The sequence below is a fragment of the Solanum pennellii genome, chromosome 9, assembly GCF_001406875.1.
Source record: "Solanum pennellii chromosome 9, SPENNV200".
In the NCBI taxonomy this organism is placed as follows: Eukaryota; Viridiplantae; Streptophyta; class Magnoliopsida; order Solanales; family Solanaceae; genus Solanum; species Solanum pennellii.
The window spans coordinates 77,206,452-77,217,358 of record NC_028645.1 but is presented as its reverse complement, the minus strand read 5'-3'; the positions used below and the strand labels follow the sequence as shown (position 1 = coordinate 77,217,358).

At 30.3% G+C, this 10,907-nt stretch overlaps 1 pseudogene; it reads right to left on the bottom strand.

Annotated features, from left to right (window-relative positions):
- Positions 1 to 1,351: 1,351 nt before the first annotated feature.
- LOC114074084 lies at positions 1,352 to 9,714 on the bottom strand (annotated as a pseudogene).
- Between the last annotated feature and the right edge of the window lie 1,193 nt (positions 9,715 to 10,907).

The window sequence follows — 10,907 nt, the reverse complement described above, 5'->3', positions numbered from 1 at the left end:
TACAAGTGAAATACTACAAGAGAGAGAACACAAATACCTTAGAAGGTGAGAAGGCAAGTGAGAGGATGATTTGTAAATGAATTAAGAGCTACCTATTTATAGAAATGATTTCATCCTATTGATGTCATCCATAACATCACTATATGTCAAAAATGTCAAGATTAAGAATATGAAACCATTTTATGGTTTGCCTAAACTTCACCTACCAAGATACTATCTTGACTTTTATTTTGTACTAATTATCTTCCTACTAAATATTCATGTTAATTCATATTCCATTTAGTTTGATTCCATAAGAACCAAACCAACTCTTTCAATCTCCACCTTGGTTTGTGTTCGAGCATGCGTACAAACAACTCCGGCCAAAACTTCTAAGCTTACAAGGTACTCCCGTTATAAGAAACAAGAAAAATCAAACCTTTGTTGAACATACTAGCTCCACCTAGCAGTTGTTCCCCCAGAGTTGCATCACTTGATACATACTCCCGTCAAGTCCCTGCAGTGTGCAAACTTGGCAAGTGGGACCATCTTGGTCATCATGTATGCGCCGTTATTCGTATGTGATGACCTTCTCAACCTTGATAGCTCCCTCTTCTACAAGATCTCGAATAAAATGGAATTTGACATTAATATCTTTAGTGCGCTCATGAAATCTTTGATTTTTAATCAAATGAATAGCACTTTGACTATCACATCTTAGAATTGATTCCAGCTGAACCGAACTTAATTCTGCGACCAAACCTTTCAACCAGATAGCTTCTTTCACTGCCTCCATTGCTGTCATATATTATGCCTCTGTTGTAGACAAAGCGACAATCGACTATAAAGTCGATTTCCAACTAACAACACTGCCAACGAGAGTAAAGATGTATCCAGTTGTGAACCTCCTTCAATCAAGATCCCCTGATTAGTCAGAATCTATATAATCAGGATTGAAATACCTTCACTTTTCCAGAAGGTTAGGCCAACATCAAGAGCTCCTTTTATATATCTCAATATCCACTTGACAACTTCCCAGTGCTTTTTTCCTGGATTTGCCATGTACCTGCTTACCACAATTACAAGTTGTGCAATATCTGGATGTGTGCACACCATAGCTTACATTATTCTACAAACTACACTCGCATAAGGAACCTTTGACATATGCTCTACCTCATCCATAGACTGAGGCTTTTGTAACTCTGAGAGCTTGAAATGACAAGCTATCAGTGTACTTACAGGCTTGCTCATATACATATTGAATCTTTCAAAAACTTTTACGATGTACCTCTTTTGAGAAATATGTACAACACCATTTTCTCTTGAAATCTCTATTCCAAGGATTTTCTTTGCAACTACCAAATCCTTCATGTCAAATCTTCTTGCTCAACAGTTTCTTTAGAATATTTATCTCTGTGATGTTGTTAGCAGCAATAAGCATATCATCATCATACAACAATAGATAAGTCATAGAATTACCAGACATCTTTTTGTGATACAAACAACTATCAAATGCACTCCTAAAGATCCATGTGAAGTCATGAATGCATCAAACCTCTTATACCATTGTCTAGGGGATTGCTTCAAACCATACAAAGACTTCTTCAGTTGGCATACATGGTCTTCTTTTCCTTCAGAAAACCTTCAGGCTAATCCATATAGATTGTCTCTTCTAGATCACCATGTAAAAAAGCATCTTTGACATCAAGTTGTTGAAGCTCTAAATCAAATTGTGCAACCAATGCTAGTAGCACGCAAATGCTATGTTTCACAACTGAAGAGAAGATCTCGTTATAGTCAATTCTCTCCTTCTGACTGAAACCCTTTGCAACCAATTTCGCCTTGAACCTACCATCTTCCATTTCTGGAATATCTTCTTTCTGTAGACCCATTTGCATCCAACTGTTCTCATCTCTTTTGGCCTTTTAACTAAGACCCATGTCTCATTTTTGTGAAGAGATATCATGTCTAACCATCATTGTGTAGAATCTTTGCAAGAAGTTGCTTCAATATATGAAGAGGGCTCGAGATCCTTAATCTCTTCTTCTGCAGCTACGAACGCATGTGCAATCATATTTTCTTGCTCTGTAAGACGTTCCGGTTTCCGTATTTGTCGTTTGCCCCTTCCCTTCGCAATTGTGTATCGTTCATTGGAAGCAAGTTCTTCAAGATCTACATCTTTTGACTCATTAATTTGAGTCTCTTGATCTCGTTCCTTGGTAATGTCCACCGGTAGCTCCACCTGCATGTTGTTCTGTTTCTTGATAACTTCACATAAACCTTACAAGGATCAAATATAGAGGATTCATCAAAGGTAACATCTCTACTAACTACAAACTTGAGTAAAGACAAACACCAAAGTTTGTACCCTTTTACCCCATCTACATACCCTACGAATATGACCTTTTTAGCCCTTGGTTCAAGCTTTCCCTCATTAACACGTTAATAAGATGGACACCCAAATATTCACAAGTATGAATAGTTAGAGGGTTCACCTGACCAGACCTCATTCGGAGTCTTGAAGTCAATCGTTGATGTTGGAGATCGATTGATAATATGAGAAGAAGTATGAACTGCTTCAGCCCAAAATACTTTGGACATCTTGGTTTGTAAGAGCGTACAACAAGCCTTCTCAAGAAGAGTTCTGATCATTCTCTCGGCAACTCCATTCTGTTGTGGTGTGTGTCTGACCGTCTTATGTCTTGCGATCCCATGAACCTTGCGTAAATCATTAAACTCTTCACTGCAAAACTCTAAGCCATTGTTTGTGCGAAGATACTTGATTTTTCTCTCCATTTTATTTTCAACCAAAATCTTCCACTCTTTAAATGCTTCAGAAGCATCGCCTTTTGTCTTCAGGAAACGCACCCAAACCTTTCGTGAAAAATTATCATTGAATGTGAGAAGATACCTCCTTCCTCCCTTCGATAGAAGCTTAGAGGGACCCCATAAATCTGAATGGATGTAGTCTAGCACCCCTCCCATCTTGTGTTTGCCAGTGCTGAAGCTGACCTTTTTCTGCTTCCCTAAGACGCAGTGCTCACAAAATTCAAATGTGATGATCTTAAAGGTTGCGATTGCTCAACATCTCCAGTCCTCGTGTGCTCATATGGCCTAATCTCATGTTCCATAATTTTGCCTTGTCATCATTAGATAATTGCACTGTAGATGCATTTAGAGAGCCAATAATGGTGCTTCCCGCAAGAGTGTAAAGGTCATCCTCCAGCTTGGCCTTCAACATGATTAAAGATCCTTTTTCACTCTCATAGTTCCTCCTTCACTCATGTACTAATAGTCAAAGTACCCAGGGAGATCAAATTATTCTTCAGATCAGGAACATGACGGACTTTTGCAATAGTCCTCACGATTCAATCATGGCAGCGAACACGAACTGAACCAATGTCAACTATTTTACAAGTTGCATTATTTCCCATTAATATGGTTCCTCTGCTTCTTTCGTAGCTGATGAAAGGCCAAAATACACATTTTTATTATTATTTACCTCACATTTATTATTTATATTTGTCCTTTTTTAGCATAAATTTTATGGATTATGCTAAATTGTATATTTTATTGGTAGAATTAATTTTGTGAAAAATGAAGAAGTTTGGAGCTAAAACGAATTAAAGATGAAAGGTTGAAGAAGGAAATCAACAGCAGCTTGATGAATTAAAGTGAATAAAATAATATATATATATATATATATATATATATATATATATACGTAAAAATATAATTTCATTCTAACAAAAATGTATTAAGAAAGATAGTAAATAATTATAAAAACATCTTTCTATATGAAGTCAATAATGATCAAGGGTAAAAATGTAACTTCACGCTAACAAAAATATACCAAGAATTATAACAAGAAAATCAAATAGTTCTAGAAACATCTTTAGGTATTGTTAATACTATTAATTTATTTTGTTATTACTTCACATTTTTTGTGAGTCATTGTAATATTTATTCATTACTCTATTATACTATTACTTTAATTTAACTCTTAATATTTTTTCTATTCATTATGCTTATAAAAAATGACTACTTTAATATAAAAATACATTATGGATGAATTATTTTTACCTTTATTTTGACTCTACTTAATATACTTGAAAATAAATAAGTGTGATAAAATTAATAGTATATATTAGATTGAAATAAAGAAAAAGATGTTAAAAATTATTTTACAAATAAAAAAATGAATAGGATGATATATTTGTATTTAAGAGGAACACGAATAAAAGTATAATTTCATTTTAAGAAAAATCTATTAAGAAATAGCAAGAACAATGAATAATTCTAGAAACATCTTTCTATATATGAAGTGAATGATGATCAAAGGTAAAAATATAACTTCACGCGAACAAAGATCTATCAAGAATGATAACAAGAAAACTAATAGTTTTAGAAATATTTTTAGTTATATGATTACCATTAACTTATTTTGTTATTATTTCATTTTTTTTATGAATTATTGTGATATTTATTCATTACTGTATTTTACTATCACTTTAATTTAATTACTGATATTTTTTCTATTCATTATACTTACTACAAGTGTCAGCTTTAATATAAAAATTCATTATTTAAAAAATATGGTTAATTACATTTAAATTTTTTTGCTCTAATTAATATACCTAAAAATAAATAATTAAATGTAATAAATCAATAATATACATTAGATTGAAATTAAAGAATAAATAAAATTAGTTTGATGTTAAAAAATAATATTTTAAAAAATATCAAAAGTAACTTTACAAATAAAATGAATAGGATGGTATATTTGCATTTAAAGTAAACTAAAAATGTTTACTAGATTATAAATGAGCAGTTCTTCATCAAATTTTTACTTTTATTTGATTTCATACATATTAACCTGAAGAGTGAACTAACGTAAGTTTGACTTATATTGACGGGTTAAAATTTGATATTTTTCTGTTATATAAAAATATGAAAGTTGAGGACAATCAAGGATAATATGTGGTCATTTCATATATATATTACATTTTAAAATTCTATAAATTCTATTTTTAAATTTGTCGAAATATTTTTTCAAGTGGCTAAATTTCCTGCATAAATTACATGATTATTCTAGAAACTATTTATAAGATTTTCTAGAACTAAGTCCATGACTCAAAAGGCCTAATTTATAAAGAATGCATCCAGTGAGCAAGCTCTTCAAGAATAAAAATTTCAAAAATTCCAGAGCATGTTATGACTTTCCTTTTGTTCTCTTTAGAATTTTAAATTTCATGGCGTTGCTTTTGTTTTTGGATTGTAAAATTAATTTTTGAAGTATCTAATTTATTTAATTTCTCTTTTTATGTATAATCTCAAAACATATATGTCATTATCTAATTAATTGAGAAACATATATTTCTTTATTTCTATTATTTTATCATCAACTAAAATCATTTTAGACAAGTTATATAAATTATTATTTTAACTACCTCATTTAAATTACTGCAGTATAGATGATATTAACTTTTGTTAATATTTTTAAATTCTCATTATTTGAGATAAAACATTCATCCATCATGTATATAAATCAGTTTTAGAAAAAGTTCTTTCTTTACTACACTAAATTGTTCTCTTAATTTTAATGAATATAAAGGTAAATGTAAAGTCATAATTTTTTTTATCCTTTTATCATTTTGTAAAGAATGAAATGATTCATTCTAATTTTTATCATGTGGATCATTGTTTTTGTTTGTTAAACACCTATAAAACAAATTTATAAGTGTACTCAAAATTAATCTACAGATGGATTAGTATGAAAAATTTTAATATATTGAGACTCATAATTTAATCTGTTTTCTTGAATGATTTTTAAATAAAATAGAAAAAGAATATCATTAAATTTAATTATTTAATTCAAATATATATGTTTCACATGATGTTAAAATAATCAGGGAAACATCTGATATTTATTATTATTACTTATCATGTTTATTTGAAAATGTCAAAATAATTTTTATATTTGAATTTTTGAGAAAGAATTAAATTTTTAATGTATCCTTCGATTGAAGAAACAGTTTTTGGCCTTTATTAACTTTGTACCCTCCTCGACCCTCTCTAAAGGAGTATAACTTGAAGTCTAGACTATTGGCTATAGTACTCATAAGCAGTTTTTTTCTCGCTGTTCCTTGATTTGATCGAATACGTTGTCTTGCTTTCTCTCTCACACACACATGTTCTCCATAGTAATTTATTAAATGTGAATATGAATTTTTATTGGTTTAGCGTTTTCTATTTTGAAATGTTTAATCTCTTTTTTTTCTTTTTAAAATAGGAAGAAGCTCTTTGAAAAGTACAAAGCAACGAAATATTCTGGTCGTGGACAACATTTTCAATATCCTATGTGATTTATGTGTTCATAATGCAAACTTCGAAGTACCAACACTGGTAGAAAATTGATACGTTGTGTTAATCATGTAACATAGGATGATAGATAGTGTAATGAGCCAATGACACATACGCTTGGGTTTGATTTTGCAAGTGGGTGTAACAAGAATATCAAAGATCGACCGAACCAATCAAACAGAATCGTATCGAACCGATTTATTAAATATATTATCGATTTATTAAATAAATATTTTATAAAATTGTAGATCATAGATTAAGTGTATACCGTGTCAAACAAGTAGGATGGCTTTTTCATTTTGTAAAATAAAATCAAAAATTTTCCAAATCGAGCAAGTTATATATATTTTTTTTCTAACATTTTTCAAATATAAATAAAACTTACAACCTAGATCTCTTGTGACAATTCAGATTAAACACCAAAAAATGCCATCATAATTTACGTCTGCAAACCTAGAAGAAAATTGGAAAACACGAGAAGAAAAATGAAAATAATTGTCAAAATAATAGTACAATAATAATAAAAAAAATAATACTATTTTAAAATAGTTAAAAAATAAAATTAAAAACTAAAACCTAGAAAAAAAATTAGAAAACACGATAAAAAAATGAAAATAACTATCAAAATAATAGTAAAACAATAATAATAATAATAATAATAATAATAATAAATAATAAGAATAATAATAATAATAATAATAATCTATTCAAGCATGCTTAATTAATGGATATGTACATAATGGGCAAGCATATGGTTCTTTGTGCATACATGTGAATTTTATTTGTGAGTGTGAGAGTTGTTCTTGATATGAAGTCCTTAATTTATATTCAATTTTTTGAATTGAGTGTGTGGACTATTTTTTTTTTTTTGGTGAGGACACTTGTTTTATAATAGATAGGTGATGTTATTAACTTTCTTTAAATGAGAGTAGGTGAGCAAACATAAATTTTGTGAGTTCAAAGTCCTTCTTGAAGTTAGGAGGTTAGGTTTGTTGTTTACTTGGATGTCTTGCATAATGATTGAGAAGTCTACTTAATATTTTAATGTGTATATGGCATAGTTGTTTGTATTAATCAAAGTGACATTGATAGTGTAAATTTTTTTAGATGAGTTTTAATAATTGCTCGAGGACGAACAAAAGTTTAAGTGTGGGGTGTTGATGTGTCCAAAATACACATTTTTATTATTATTTATCTCACATTTATTATTTATATTTATTCGTTTTGAGCATAAATTTTATGGATTGTGCTAAATTGTGTATTTTATCTGTAGAATTAATTTGATGAAAAAATGAAAAAGTTTGGAGCTAAAACGAATTAAAGATGAAAGGTTGAAATTTTTGTTGCCACGTGGCAACCATTGAAAGGGCTCTTAATTTGGAAGCAGAGGCAGCAATATATTCGAGATACAGAAATAATTTACGGAAATCAATTCCTTTTCGGTTTTGATTTCCTAATTTGCTTGGACTTAATTATTTAATTTAGGATTTTCTTTATCTATAAATAGGACATATAAATTATTATTTAGAGAAGTCCAAGAACCAAGATACAAGACATAATATAAATTTTCTTCTAGTTTTGGAGCTTTGTAAGAGCCGCCGTGGAGGCCGGAGAATTGTGATTTATTTTTTCTTCTCCTTTTTTTTTATTCGTGATTAATAAAAAGATAGTTTAGCTATTGTTCTTAACTTTTTATGATTAACACAAAATATTTATTTTAATAAATTTTGATTGTGTTTTTGAGATAATGAGTAGCTAAGTTCCACAGCTAGGTTTGTGGGAACCATGAGCCATTAACAAAGTATGAATAGTAATTAAGCAATTCTCAAACAGGTTATTGCATGTATTGATAATTCTTTCGCTTAGAAGTCTTTTTAACGAGTGCACGCATTAGAACTCGCCTTGTTGCTACTTGCCGAACCAAGGAGGTAGTTAATAAGAAAAGAATTATCGACATAGATTTAGTGGGATACTATCTAATAGGCTAGTGTCGATTGGTGCGAAGTAATAACTAAGTCATACATCAATTATGATGTTTAATATGAAGTAAAGGTAAGGGTTAGTAAATTATACACACGTAGTTGGACCAAGGTACGGGGTAAAATTCTCTAGATGCCGGACCAAGGATTTAGAGATACAAAACTTATCACTTTGTATGCATAACACTAGGGAAGAATTGCTATTACTAGAATTACCGCGTTATGAGCTTATGGGGAACACATTCCTAGTTATTTTTATTAATTTGGATATAAATAAATACTTAGTTCAAAGCTATTTTTATTTCTTTTATCTTTATTTCAATTTAAAATCCCCCATTTTTATATAACGACTATCAAGTTAGATATTTGCTATTGATAATATTCTTCCTTATTCTCTGTGGGATCGACCCCGACTCATCGTTGGGTAAATATATTGCATACGATCGTTTATATTTCTTTTCAAAAGAAGTATATTGAACGTTATCAGTAGCTGCTGAACCAATCTTTTCAGAATGTAATATATAGAGTACAACAAGAGTCTAAGACTCATTTATTGTCATAGACTCCACTATTGCATGATGTTGTTAGTACATAATCATCATCATTATCATGTACTTGCTCAACAATGGATGCAGTTGCCTTTTCTTTGGACTTCGACATAGGGATATCTCGTTCAAAGTGCACCTTCTTTTGACAGCCCCAACACTCCCTATTCTTTTTGTTCACACGAGACTTTGATCTGTACTTCGGTTTGCTCCTCTCCTGTTGGCTAGCACGATCTCTTACAAAGAGTCCACTAGCTTCGTCACTTTTGTCTCCTTTCAAAATGCATCAATACATCACAAGAGTCAAGTGCTTGCCGCACTTGCTCAAGTTTGATATGTTGTTTGCTATACATTATTAAATTCTCAATATCACGATATTTTGAAGTCAATGAAAATAGCAAAGAACATGCAATTTTTATCCTCGTTAATTCCAACAGTTTCTAAGTCCACCACAAGTTTATTGAACGCACCTAGATGGTCTTGCAACAAAGTACCTGAATCCATCTTAAATGTATGAAGATGTCATTGTAACAACATTCTTGTACTCTAGCTTTTCCCATAACTCCTTGGTCGTCTCTTCGGTACTTGTACTCACTTCACAAAGTACGTTAGGTGCAAGGGACAGTTGGATTACACTCAATGCATCTCCTTCAATCTTCTCCTTATCGAAATTCGATATCTTATCGGGGTATTTTTCGTCAATAGCATGGATTGAACCTTCCCTCCGCAATAACTCCATCATCTGAACTTTCCAGATATTGAAGTTGTTGTGCCCACTAAATCTATCAATTTTAAACTTCATGGAACTCATTTCTTACTTGTTCTTCCTTTTCTACTACAATGTATTTGGAACTACAGAAAATGAAAGTAATTCTTCTCTGATGTGGAAGTTCAGACCATTTTGCAATCACAGAGCATATTCAGACAGAACCTTGGCTCTGATACCAATTGTTAGCGGAAATGTGAAATCAAAGAATAAGGAAGAAAAAAAATATTTAACATGGTTAGGGTGAAAATGATCCTACATGCACCAAAGAACAACTACACCAATATTTATTTCACTCTACAAAGAACACAGTGAAATACTACAAGAGAGAGAACACAAATGCCTTAGAAGGTGAGAAGACAAGTGAGAGGATGATTTGAAAATGAATTAAGAGCTACTTATTTATAGAAATGAATTCATCCTATTGATGTCATTCATGACATCACTATATGTCAAAAACGTCAAGGTTAAGAATATGAAATCATTTTATGGTTTGCTTAAACTTCACCTACCAAGATACTATCTTGACTTTTATTTTATACTAATTATCTTCCTACCAAATATACATGTTAATTCATCTTTCATTTAGTTTGATTTCACAAGAACCAGATCAACTCTTTCAATATTGTTTAGTACTGTTTCGGATGACAAGAAGAAAAGTAACCACTATTTTCATGCATAGTCGTTATATTTGAATCATTAAAAGTTGTTAGTCATGATAATTTAGTTTGAATGTAGGTTGAATTCTACTAATGTGCTGAGGTCTTGATTTTTCTTTATTATATTTGTTTTGTTTATTTTTATTTACTTTTGATCTTTATGTTATGATTTTGTTTTAGTTTGATCAAAATATATAAACTTTTCAGTATATGGAATATAAACACTTTGGTGTTGTCCCTAGTCCCTACACTAAATTAAAATCTAACTATTAAAAATGAGAATATGAATTAAAAGTCCAATTTATTTATATAGGTATAAAATTTATTAAAGAAATTTCAGCTATTGTACATTAGTTCTTTAGTTATAACATTTTAAATTCTTTTAGTTGTTATTAGTTATCGCAAACGTTATTCACACTCTTTTACATTCTTTAATTTAATATTATGAATGTTCATAATTATATTTATCTTTCATCTTTTCTTATATTAACGTTTGACCAGTAGTATTTCATCTTATTATATCAACCCTATATATGTTATAACACGGTGTTGAAGTATATGAACTATATCTTTTTGGGGTGTCAGATAAACATGTGATTATATATATATATATATA